At 46.6% G+C, this 13,444-nt stretch overlaps 1 protein-coding gene across 6 annotated transcripts in view; it reads right to left on the minus strand.

Annotated features, from left to right (window-relative positions):
• elavl4 (ELAV like neuron-specific RNA binding protein 4) overlaps nucleotides 1-13,444 on the minus strand; it is a 272,046-nt gene that overhangs the window by 127,369 nt on the left and 131,233 nt on the right. The window lies entirely within an intron of this gene.

Genomic DNA, 13,444 nt, shown 5'->3' on the forward strand with positions numbered 1-13,444 from the left:
CACACACTTTATATATGGGAGTGCGTGTCTGTTTTTTTGTTTATTTTTTGATGTTAGCGTTTTTGTTTCACATTTTCTCTTCTTCCCCCCCCCCATCAGATCTGTTCAGACTCCATTGTTATTTGACCCTTTTGTTCGCTCCTAATATTTTGCATTGCAAGGCCTCCATTGTGAAGGAGCAAAAAGAAAATGCGAAGTGAAAGGTGACAGGCAGACACGTGTATTTTGAGACGTGCACAATAGCGAAGCGTTTCTGTTTATTGAGCCCTGTCACAATACCTCTGTGAAACATTAAAAAGCCGGCGCTCCTCATCAGTAAATGATATAACAAAGGTTCATCACTGTCTCGCGCTGCTTTGTGCTCCTTTCCACAGGTAATTTCACACACAAGTGATACTATAAATACATCTGCTCCGCTGCTCGGCACGCTGTCGTGAAGGAAATGCAGACTGCAGCACAATAGAAAAATCTCGGCCTGCGATTGTGGCGAATCACCGGCACCTCCAAAGAGTGCGGGCCACCAACAGACCCCGCACTCGGACCGCCGTCCACCTGAGGCCGAACTGTGGAGGCGTACTGCAGAGTAGGACGTGCAGCTCTGATTCGGGTTAAGCCAGACTGACAATATCATGTTCTACCAAGTGTCCCCCCCTCCCTCTGCAGTACCACCCTGCCATTTTTCATGTTTACTGATTGCCTCCAAGATTTCAAATATGAAATCTCCTCCATTATACGAGTCACACCTGCAGAGCGCCACGTCTAGATGGCCGATTTGCCCCTCAGATTGCGTCTCCCAGTAGCCCAATGGAGTTCCACGTGAGGTGGACTTCTACAATTCCACTTTTCAGTTGAGGAGGTTGCTGAAGTAAAGAAGTCGACAAGGTGGCTGCTGACCGTACGGTCGGCAAGTCAAACAACACGCATCAAATGAAACTTCAGACAGAAGAGTTGGGAGGAAATCAAAGCATTCCTCGCCTGTCAGGTTCTGCAGACCTTCACTCCTGTGGAAAGCCAACAAGGGAATGTGAAAACGGCAACGTGATGGTAACACGAAGGAGAATATCCCACGGAGAGGATATTCTTTGTGACAAGGAGATGGCAGAGTGACGCTCAGGTTGGGGTGAAAGGCAGGTGAGGCCACTTTCATGGTGGATGTGCCAGCTGCTGTTACTCTGCCGAGACGCCGCACGACTTGCACAGGACTGACTGTGCACCAGGAGTCAAGGGGCATTACCTGAGGGGCACAGATGTGGCCAACACCTGAGGAAGAAAACGGGCAGCGCGTTATCGAGCAACAGCTCTCGCCGTCTCGGTCCTTTGCGCCAGGCCTGTCTGGCTTGGCATCTCTGCTCTCGGGAATGAAGGCTTTTGTGTGCTCTGCATCTTGATGTGTGTTTTAAGCAAATAACAAAGACAGGCTACTGACCTGTAAAGATGGATGGCGGTCCGAGTGAGACACCGTCATCTCCAACCCCGGAGAGGGGTCTGCTCTGGAAATGGATTGAGGCTGACAGAATTGTGGAAAACGAAGGGCTGATCGGCCTGACATGCTGGAGAAACACAAAGACGTGGGCAGCGAGGCACCCCCAGAACATAGAAACAGGAACATGTGGGCAGGGAGGCACCCCCAGAAAATGAAAACACAAAGACATGGGCAGCGAGGTACCCCTAATGTTGTCATCTGCTGCAGGTTTTTCACCTCCTAACTGAGTGTCCGTTGGTCTTCTACTAATCTGGTAGTTTGAACCTATGACTAGGGAGACAGAATTGAATGGCAGCTCACCAGTTCATTGCAGAGTCTGTCTGAGATATTCAGAATGGGACGGGCTTCCATTTTCTTAATTTCAATGAAGACAAAGCTGAGATTGTTCTGTCTGGACAGCCCCATGTCCTGGTTGATCCAGTCACGATCCTTGGGATCTTTAGCTCGGTACGACAGATAAGAACTTGGCTGTGACGTTTGACAGTCCTCTTAAGGTCCATAAGCAGATCAGCTCTGTTGTTATGAAGAGTTTCCTTCAGCTAAGGATCTGAGCCGAGGTAAAGCCTCATTTTTTCTTTAAACGATTTAGAAAAAAATAATTCCGGCTTTTCTCATCCTCCCACTTAGAGAGTTGCAATTCCCTGTACGTGGGTGTGGATCAGTTAGTTGTCTCTTCGACATCTTCAGTTGGTCTAAATTGCTGCTGACGCTGCTCATCTTTTAACTGTGAAAGTATGATCATGTGACGTCAGGGCTAGCCTCACTCCACTGGCGTCCGGTCAAATTTAGAGTTGGATTGAAACCTTTTAAGGCTTTGAGTGGCTTAGCGCCGTCACATCTTGCAGGTTCGTAACTGCATTCCAGCCCTTAGGTCAGCCAACTTGACGTCGGCTCCAATGCAGAGGGGGCCGAGCCTTCTGAGGTCTGCTGAAAAACTTTCAGATCTTTGCACAAGACCCGTCTCCGTGCTTTGGAGTTTGACTTCAGTAGAGCTCGTTGTTTTTATCTTATTTATCTTTAACTGCGCTAATCTGTTTTGCTATCCGCTCAGCACACTGGTTATTTTTTAATGTGTTTTTATACAAATTGCACTTTGACTTTACTTGCCACCCCATGGGATACGGCATCGTGGCAGATGGGCGAGGAGCCGACCGGCCGGACATGCTTAGCCATTACGGTCTTTACCTCAAGAGCAATGGCAGGAGGGAGTGGTGGTGTCCTCTTCATGGCAGGATGACCGACTTATACCACTCCCATCACAAATCCTGGTCCAATGGGGGTGGGCAACTCCCCTGGTTCATCCAATCCTGTTTCAGTGACTGGACCAGAGGGATCCAAAATGGCCAAATGTAAAGAGGCACATTTCAGTCCCCCAGACCAGCTTCATACCTGCTGTGAGGGGTGGCTTATGGATTGTCCTTCACTGAGTTATAACAAACCATTGAACCAGAAACCCCGGGCCCTGATGGCTGCTTATCAGTGAAACTTGGGGGGAGCTCCCCGACTCCTTAACCTCACCAGTAGACTTACTAAATATTTGCTGGATGTCACTCGTTGGACACTCCTGTGAAGGCCTGCTGCCCGCCCCTTTGGGGCTCGTGCCAGGCCAGGCACTCCATTTTGTCTCAGTGCCATGGCTGACGTCAGCTCTTATGTCTTCTTCAATGACAAACTGGCCAGTGAAAATCAAACATTTGTTCTGCCTTTGTTTTCACCATGTTGGCATTTCTTGCTTTTTTGACTTTTATCCAGCAAACACTAAAGCATAATGTGTTTCAAATTTTGACGCCTGTGGGTAAAACTTTAATCCATTTGGGTGGCTTGCATTTGTATTATTATTATTATTATTATTTACAAAGCTGCTTATTCTTGATTTTTATGAAGTGTACAATTTTGTAATACAAAGCGGCTGTGTTGGCAGCAAATGTAAGGGTGTCAAAATGAGCCATTATTATAAAAAAAAAAAAAAAGGACGCGATGGAGACAAGTGGGACGCGAGCCGCATTTGAACGAGGAGACAAAGACAGGAAAGTGTCGAGACCCTGGCAGACTCCAGGCCTTCTCACTCACGCCTGCCGTCATTTCAGACTTCAATCTCATCGTTTGTGGTGACTGGCAGGGCGCCGTTATGCTGCTGCATTGCATGGTGCTAATGAATATTCAGGAGTTTCATGAACCTCATTTGAAAAAGTCCACCGCACTGCGTGTGTACAGGAATCAAAGACGACGGACATCGTGGGCTCCGACCCCATAACCTTTGACTTGCCCTTCACTCCCTTCCTCCTTTTATACTACAAACCCTCAGGCAGGAAATGATTCATTTCATTCTGTAACACATGATTCGTGGGTGCAAGGCAGGTAGCCCTCCTAGACAGAGTGCCACACACACACACCGACACACACACGGCCAATTCAAGGACTCACCAGCTAACCTAACCAGTCACCACTGAGCATGTGGGAGGCAAACCAGAATACTAGGAGAGAAAACCCACATAGGCACTGGGAAAACATGAAGACCCCACATAGGCTGCAACCCAACGACTGGGGGGGGCTCGGTGCTCAAACCAAGGCCATCGAATCTGCTGTGTAAAACCGTGAAGTAATTCCTCTGAATTTTCTGCCTCTGTGTACTCTAACTGACCGCGGACTCCCAGAGGTTTATTTCGTTTTTCTCTCCTCCAGTGTGCTAAGATTCTTACACTTTCTATTTCCTCGTAGCCCACCTTAGTATCTTCGAGACCCACTTCAAGATGGGGAGCAATGCTGACTACATAACAACCCGTGGCGACCCGCCTGGCACTCCTCCCACTCTCGTTTAACACAACGGCGACTCGCAAACCCACCTGACACAAAGGTGGTCAATACTGGGTGGTGACCCTCTGTGTATTAAACGAACGGCGATTTTTGTTTTTATATCTTACTTACCACATGTAGTTTGTAATGATGGCAAAGAATCCTTTTTATCGCATGTTTTCCTGTTCAACAGACGTACAAAAAGTTTCTGATACAATAGAGAAGTCTACGATCTGCCATCACACACGTAAGGTCATCCAGTCACGTGTTCCTAACACTCCAAACACATTTATTTTTAATAACCTATTGTTAAATCAATCGCTTCTGGAAAATGCGCTTGTGATTGAAAATGGAGCGCACTCAGATGTGCATCGTATCTTAATACTAATTAAACGCGCCGATTAATGGCAAAGCAACCGATACTGACGCTCAACGATGACTTGTGTGCTCATTAGTAAATCACGGATGAAATCAAATAAGAAAAAGGGTAACGCTTGAATTCTAACATACGCACAAACTCCCGATTCATTCAGTAAATGGGAAAGAGCAGGTGGCTTAATGAAGCTAGGAGTCCAGGAACTGGTAAAGACGAAAACCTGCAGCTCCGCGGGGGTCCCCGGACTGGGCGGGAGGGCCGACCCTGAAGTGGCAACACTTGGCAAAGCCTTTCTGAAGGGCCAACTGTTAACTTAGCAAAAGTAAAGGGCTCGGAGTGACAGACAAAATGACTAGGAAATGTATGAAGCCATTTAAAACACAGGCAAAAAAGTTAGGCTACGTTTATTTCAAAAATTGTATTTTTAAATGGAAGTAATCTCAGTCCACACAAACGATTTCAACTTGCTTCTGAAAATCCAACACTAAAATAACTGAAAAGGTAGAAACAAAAAAATAGAAAATGAGCGACTGGAAACACACGTGCACATGCCCAGCATCGGTGAAAAGATCCTCGCAGACACGGGATCGAGTGCAAAGCTGCAGCGACTGGTCAAGGATTTACCTTCTGCACGTGTGCAGCACTTCAACTTACAAATTACAATTCAGATGGCACACAGGTAAGCAACACGCTGATGTCATCACGGGCAGGAGCCAATCAGAGAAGGGCCACGTAATCAGCACAAACCAATCAGAGCGCAATTCAAGCCTACGTTTTGAGAGGTACACATACGGCCCTGGAGAGCATTTTGTCTTCATTTTCAGGAAGTGTGGACGAGAAACAAAACTAAATCTTCAGATGAACGCGCGGCGGTGTGGATGTAGCCTTAGTGCTCTGTGCACTTCAGCTGACTGAGTGGACGGCAGTTCCCACCTGTGTTTGTTCCTTTCGTATTTTCCCTCGTTAATGAACCAGCCTTTAATTAAATATCTTTGGCCTTCTTGATGTTTCTCCTGAGTCCGGCGATGCCTCGTGTGCTCGCCCCTTACAAAAGACCCCACGTAAAAACACATCTGGATGTGCGGATACGAAAGAATAAAAACACCAGAGGAAATCATCATCGCTCTTTATACAAGCTGATAGGATTTAAAAATTCTTCATTTCATCTTTGCCGTTCGGAGATGCTTCAGTGACAAAATGAAAAAGGGAATGTGATCCCAATTCATTGACTTTTATAGAGCAAGTCTGTCATCTTTGTTCAGATGAAATAATATCAGGCTGCCGTTTCATTAACTACTGTATCTGGTCTGTAGTTCACCATCTTACAAAAATGAACCCCACTGGCTTTATTCCTGCACTTTAGCTCAACAAGATCAGAATGTCAATACATTTTTTTATTTTCCCTCGGATAGAAAAGAGTGGCATTTGAAGGTAAAACTGGTTTCTCTGATCACATGACATCAGTAATGGATGACATTTCAGAGCCTGAATGTCTGTGCGTGCCAGCGGCTAGAACATTGCTGTATGACACGACATAACCGGCATTACGATTACCACAATCTCATTGTTTCATTTGGTCGTTTTTTTTATACCGCTTTGTGACTGGAGACCCCCCAGACATGGAAGAAACAAGATGGTGACGCTTAGTGCTTCCGAGATCTTCAAAGACGGCTGGCCACAACGCAGGAGGCAGTACAACAACCGCCATCATCTGCTCTTTTAAAACTGAAACCTGACGCTGTCCTGCTCAACAATGTACGGTGCCACACATACTTGAGGGGTCCACATTAATGACCAGTCCAGTGTCACAGAGGAACTAAAGAAGGAAGGGCAGAGCAGACTCTCTTAACTTAGGGGACTCCGGTAGTGACGTCCTTTACACGTCCTACAGCTCTGTGACGGCCAGTGTGATCTACTGGGCTGGTCACATCACCTCAGGAGTGGCCCACCGAATCAACAAGCTGATGAAGAAGGCAAACTCGCCCTGCCTCATCACTCGCGCCACTACACTGCCCAGTGTTAGAATTCAGAACAGCAGAACCACTTGAAAAAGAATAAAAGCGAGAAAGCCTCCAAATCGTACGGTTACAGATGAATCTAGATCAGCAGAAGCAGAAGAATAACTGAAGTTACGAGAGACTTCTGGTGAAGATAAAGGACGAAACCTCCAAGTCAGTGAAGGCCGAGTGCCGTCATGTTGGGCTCCGCGTTTAGAACTTTTAAAGCTCAGCTCTGCTTCTAACTTCAGCTTCGTCCTGGATTTATCTGTGAAGGACGGATGAGGGCTACCAAAATCTGGCAACCCTGTTGGAAACAAAAGCTTTCTGCTGTTGATTAATATTAATAACACTAAGATGTGATGTTAGGAAACGGAACTCTGCTATTGACAGTTGTTCAAGTTCATCTGCATTGTATATTCATCTGCCTTAGTTTGCCAATTTCTAAAACTGTTCTAAAAATGATGGCAGAAAAAAAACAACAAGATCACCAAAATTAAAACTACTGTAACGCTGGAGGACCCAACCTGTCCAGCCACAAGGATGGTGACCCAGAAGAGGGGCCGCGAGACCACCTCTGACCTCCACCTCAGTCTCAGGAGCCCCGATGAGTCACCAACACGTCGCAGACGCACTTCTAGTTATCGGTCTGCTTTCTAACCCTCATCTTGGTTCAAAGCCAGCATCAGGAGTCCATGTTTGATCCTCCTAACGTTCTTAAGATCTCCTTTTATGCTCTTTTACAAACCTGGTGCAAAAACGAACAGCTTTAGTTCTAGTTCTGCAGCCTGAAGCCACGTCTTGAATTAACTGCACAGCAAAATGCAAACAGCCGGCGACTAAAAGACTGGCACAGTCGACTCTCCTCGAGAAGGACGAGCCTTGGGGTGGCTTGCATGTCTGGAAACTTCATCATGCAGCTAAACATCCACCTGAAGAAAACGAGTGAAACAAAAGAGCAAAGGACGAAATCAACGAGGAAGATCACGACAAGGTAAAGTTCAAGCCATACAAGTGACGTACAGTTACAGTTAAAATAACTCATTTCTAAATTTACGCTCACTTCATGCACCATTTGAACCTCTCGGAGCGGTTGATCACGTTAAAGCCAACTGAAAGTCATCAGTCCGCAAACTAAAGTTAACGTTTGTCAACGACATCTCCTAATGGCAACACCTTAAATGGAGGTGAGAATGTCACCCCTTAAATGCCACCTGCTATGATCTGCAGTTCAACTGACTTTAAGTTTTTGTCCCTTATACATCCAGTACAGGATTTTCTTACACAGGGAATTAATTTTTTCATAAACGGCTGCTGGGAAAAGTTGTCATTTCTTTTTAACCGCTCTCTCACAATGCCATTTTTATGCACTGCACTTAGCGTCACAGTTCCCAGAAGGCACCGGGAGAGTGGTAATCGTTTAAAGGTTCAGCCCGCACATCCCGTTAGTACCCAAGACTAGGGCATTGAGACCGGGGCTCTCCGATTATACAGCCATGCTTTTGTTTTCATGACCTTTGACCATCGCGTCTCACATTTGGAACGTGACGTCTGATTGGTTTACAGAGTTTGCTGCTGACCTCACTTGGTTTCCTGACCACGTCGCGTCTCCCACTCCCTTCCATTCAACATCTCCTTTTGAGTCAGGACACTGCCATACCCAGCTGTTGTGACTATACTCCATTTTGAATTTCATTCCTCGTTATTAGGAAGGTTCTGAGTAGGATTTTAGGGCTGTTGTGTTTTTCTGGATCTACTCATGATGTTATTTTTATTATTGTGACTTAATTCTCATGTAGTAACACATTATTTGCCTCTGGAGGTTGTTTTGCTGTGTGACACTTGTCGCGATTTGACCAGTGACACGCGGTGCAGGACGTCACAGTGACAACAGAGTAAAGGTCGGTGTCATCCAGAATATTGGAGATTAGGACCAAGGCCGTGACCGCAGTGAGCGTGTTTTCTTTTTATTTTTCTGGTATAAAGAATCATTGGCATGAACGTGGACGAGTTTGTTTTTGGTTTGGCGAAAGAGTAAACTCTTACAAATTAGGTTTGTTCCTTCTTGTAGTCCCAATTGAAATTCATCTGCTCAGCAGAACACCAACTGTGCCCCACCATTAAACGAGTACTGCCTCGGTCCTACAGTTCGGACTTCGATATCAGCTCTCAGAACTAAGTGACTCCAAAAGTCCCCCTTCCTGGTGTGCCATGTCATCGTGCCGCTTCCCTAGGTAGCTATGAACAGCCAATCGCGTCGAAGCTGTGGTGGTCCCCTGGGAAGTCTCAATTGCGTTGAAACTTGGGCTTTTGTTTTGTGAAGTCGACAAAATGGATTTTTTCCTCGATGGCCACAGCAAGTGTCAAGCGCGGGTGGACTGATGTTTATTTACTGGTCCCGAATATCCTTAAATGTTGGTACTGCACCGTTAAAATTTGTGTTTCTTGTTAAGTCACCGTGCAACTCTACATTAGACCTGCACAAAAATCAGAAAGGACGTCAGCCAACTGATATGTGAGCCTAAGAAACAAGCCTGGGTAGTGGAAGGCAACAGTCACCCGTCCCAAAGGCTCCACACAAATCACACACCCAATAGCCGTCCATCTCTCTGGGCAAGTGGTGAGGCCTACATAGGCTGTTCAATGCAGCGTCCTGGTCACCAGACAACTCGGGTCACATCATTGGGTGGCTTTTCTGCAGTACACACTGAAAACCTTAATACTTACAATGCAACTCCTGAGTTTAGGAAAGGAAAGGTAAGGAAAGGAAAGCAGGTGGCGCAGATGAAATCGGCTGACCGTTAAGATTCACCGCTATCTGGGCTGCAAGCATTTGCACCTGCAAGCACGACAAGGACGTTTGTTCACTCGGCTTCAACACCTGCTTCTGTGACGAGAGGCTGCCTTGGCACACACACAGGTGCCAGGAGGGACGTCACACACACACACAGGTTCACCAGTGCATTCGACTCCGCTTGTCACCTTTGCCTTCAATGGCTGCCGACAGGAGATTGTGTTGTCTGAATGCGAGCAACGGAAATGTGCAGCACCTGTGTGTTTCCAGCAGAATGTGTTCCAGTTCAAGTGATCTGCTCCGCATTACGCCGTGTGTGTGTGTGTGTGTGTGTGTGTGTGTCAGCCTGTCGAAACTGAACAGCAGGATCTCAAAGCAAGGACAGACACACGCGCCCACACGCAGTAATTTGCTGGTGTGAGCTCTTCCACTTAATTCTGAATTTAACATACAACAGGCAAATGGCTGATACTTTAGTCGATGCTTCATTTAAGTGCCATTGGGAGCAAAATAACGGCACCTCTACGTGCAGTCGCTGCTGCAATTCTAGTTGGCGCGTAATCAGTTTCTGATGGGTGATCCAGCATCGATAATCAGATGTTCCTCAACAACTGCTAATCAGTGAGCCTGGAGTATAAAAATCAAGCCTGAAGTAGCACAAGAGATGAATATGTAAACACCTTCGGAGGATTCATTCAGGCCGCGCGCTCCTCCTGCGCCGCCTCGCCATGTTGTGATAGGAGAATAAAAGCAATGTGGGCTTCCGAAAAGCACACGAGCCCCCCGGCGTCACGGCCAGGCCCACTTATCAAGAGAGTCCGACGTGACACAACGATCATGTGACTGATGAGTAGGCTGCACATACTGCACTGAATCATGGGGGCTCACAGGTGTCAGACGTCATCAGCCATACTCCGCCGTCCAGTCATGAAAAGGCCACTAGTACGGCGGGAACATCGTAGCAACAATCGTGCACCTGAGCCAACATCTTTAATAATAATAGTTAATAATTCTTTCCATTTACATGGGTACGCCCCTCTCACAGAAGCACCCATCTGCATGATGTGACGGCAGCCAGTTTTGCGCCAGTACATCACGAGCTATTAGGTGGTGAAGGGGTCAGAAATAGTTGGCCAATTAGAGACTGGGGGCCAGAATGACAAGGCTAAGGTGGGCAAGTTAGCCTGGACATCAGGATACACCCTACTCTTCATGAAGGACATCCAGGGGTCTTTACTGACCACAGCGAGGCAGGACCTCAGGGTTTTTACAGCATGGTGTCCCTGTCACTTCACTGGTGGCGTTTGGATCAACATTCAGACCAAAGAGTAAAGCGCCCCCTGCTGGCCTCACCTCCCCTTCCAGCAGCAACCCAAGCTTTATCTCAATGGTCTCCCATCCAAGTAATACCAGAGGTTACAGACGTTGTTAATAATAATAATAATAATAATTCATTACATTTATAATAATAATAATAATAATTCATTACATTTATATAGCGCTTTTCTCAGTACTCAAAGCGCTATCCACACAGGGAGGAACCGGGAAGCGAACCCACAATCTTCCACAGTCTCCTTACTGCAAAGCAGCAGCACTACCACTGCGCCACCTGTGAGGACGTTGTTAGTCCTTGAGGGGGAACTTGTCTCTTCACATGACCTTTGGGGGTCAGAGTGCAGGGCCAGCAGTCCCAGAAGCAATTTTCAGATGAAGTGCTTTGCTCAGGGGCCCAATGGCGTATGCAGATCCAAACTCAATATCTTATAAATACAAAGCAAAAATCCGCACCGTCACCATCTCAGAACGGTTTGAAGTTTGAGGGGTCCTGTGATGCCAGCCTTTCGATTTTACCGACTCCGCTGGTATTAAAACAAGAATAGCACCGGGAGACCGACTGTGGTTTTATTAACAGGCCGATACTGGGAAAGCAAAACTCGACACGCGACACCAAAATCAAAATACAAAAGGAGAAGAATTTCATGTATCACCAAAATGTGAGGCAAAACTTGTAGCCAATTAACAATAGAAAAGAATTTATCACCGCCACTCAGATTGATTGGTCTTTTGTTTGTTTGTTTGTTGTATCCACAAACTCGGCCAGCCACGAGGTGCACTGACCTTTACACTTGAACAGCCTCAAACGATTTTAGGGATCCGAAGCTGAGACTACGGCCAAAAGTGAAAACCCAGTAAGAAAATCATCAAGAGTCCAGACAGACGCGCTGAAGGACCACAGCAGAGTAACACGAGACCACTAAATACGGCGGGCGGTGGAGCGCTTACTAAGAGTGACTTTGTCCCTGTCTTTATACCCCTTTACTGGGGGCGTTGATGGCTGTCCATTACAGATCCACCATTAGTTGTACCTGAGCCTTACTGGTTAGTTTTACCTTTACTGCTATCACCGCCATATTGTGTAGGAGTCTGTCTTCAGAGGCCTGTGTGACAGTCTGCACATCCTCCGTCATGTCGGCAGATCCTTGGGTTTCCTTTCACCACCCCAAAGACCTGCAGGACAGGAGACCCTAAATTTGCACAGCACACACGACGGAGTGCGGACAAAGTGCATCGTCTAGTGGGTCACTGCATCCGAAGCCACCAGCCTGCCACAAACTGAAGTGGGCTGTGGACTTACAGGGCTCAGCCATCTGCACTCGGCTTTTCAACATCTACATTTTGGACTGAATGCAGAAGTCATCGTCAAACTGAAGAGGGTGGAAATTAAAATGGTGGAATTGCTGTCACTTCTGGGAGCTCAAAGAATTGGAAAACTCCCAAAAGGAGGCCAGTCTTACATTTCAGCTGAAGCCCTGGCTCTCCTTCCCTGCCACCTGATCAATGGCGCCTGATGTTCACATCGGTCCTGGACGGTGGCTCACTTTTAATGAACAGCGTGTTGTGTGACTGCTGGCGTGTTCAGGTGCTGGAGGCACAGCGTTAGAACACATCAGTCTGCCATTAGAGCGGAGAAAATTAATAAGAGCCGCGGCTTTAGCTTCAGTTTACCTGTAGAAAATAATCTTTCAAGGTCTGAGAACACTGTGGGAGTCCTGTTGATGATGACCTGCACTCCTATCAAGTGCTGTGTGGTGATGGACGGCCACTCAAACGGCAGATAATGCCAGGGGGACAATGACAGGGCGCAGTGACGGCAGTGTGACGATGAAGCTCTGCGCGGCACCACGACGTGTTTAACTGGCCACTGGCTGTAAGTTCGGACCACAATTGGGGCAAACTGATGGCCCCTGGGTACACCGTCAGCTGATCAGAGCTTGCCGCTCCTCTCAGGTGCCAACGCAGAACAAAGTGGCCACATTTACTCCTAGAAACAACAAGAGGAACCGACTAAGAAAAAGGCTTACTATTGTGACCACAGACACGCCGCGTTTACACACATGCATGGGGAACAGTGAAGGGTCAAGAGAAAGAAAAGTAACACAAAAGTGTGAATAATTAGCATCTACAGAGTTCTCCAATAAATAATAGACCCCCATTAATGTTCGGACTCTGCCTGTTATAAGGGGCTTCTCCAATATGTAGATCTGCTGTGAGGGAAAAAGGAGACAAGACTGTCAGCAACAGCGCCCTCTGTCATCGTGGGGTGGTACAACATACCTGGAACTCTAGCATGCATGTGTGATAACAGATAGAAAAAGTGACAGACAGATGAGATAGGCACTATATGATAGATAGATAGATAGATAGCGTAGTTGGCAGGATTAGATAGATAGGCACTATATAATAGATAGCATAGTTGGAAGGATTGGATAGATAGGCAGTATATAATAAATAGATAGACACTATATAATAGATAGCGTAGTTGGCAGGATTAGATAGATAGGCAGTATATAATAGATACACTATATAATAGATAGCGTAGTTGGACGGATTAGATAGCTATATAGCGTAGTAGGAAGGATTAGATAGATAGGCAATATATAATACATAGCATAGTTGGAAGGATTAGACAGCGTAGTTGGTAGGATTATATAGATAGGCAC

The sequence above is a fragment of the Erpetoichthys calabaricus genome, chromosome 10 (assembly GCF_900747795.2).
Source record: "Erpetoichthys calabaricus chromosome 10, fErpCal1.3, whole genome shotgun sequence".
Lineage (NCBI taxonomy): Eukaryota > Metazoa > Chordata > Cladistia > Polypteriformes > Polypteridae > Erpetoichthys > Erpetoichthys calabaricus.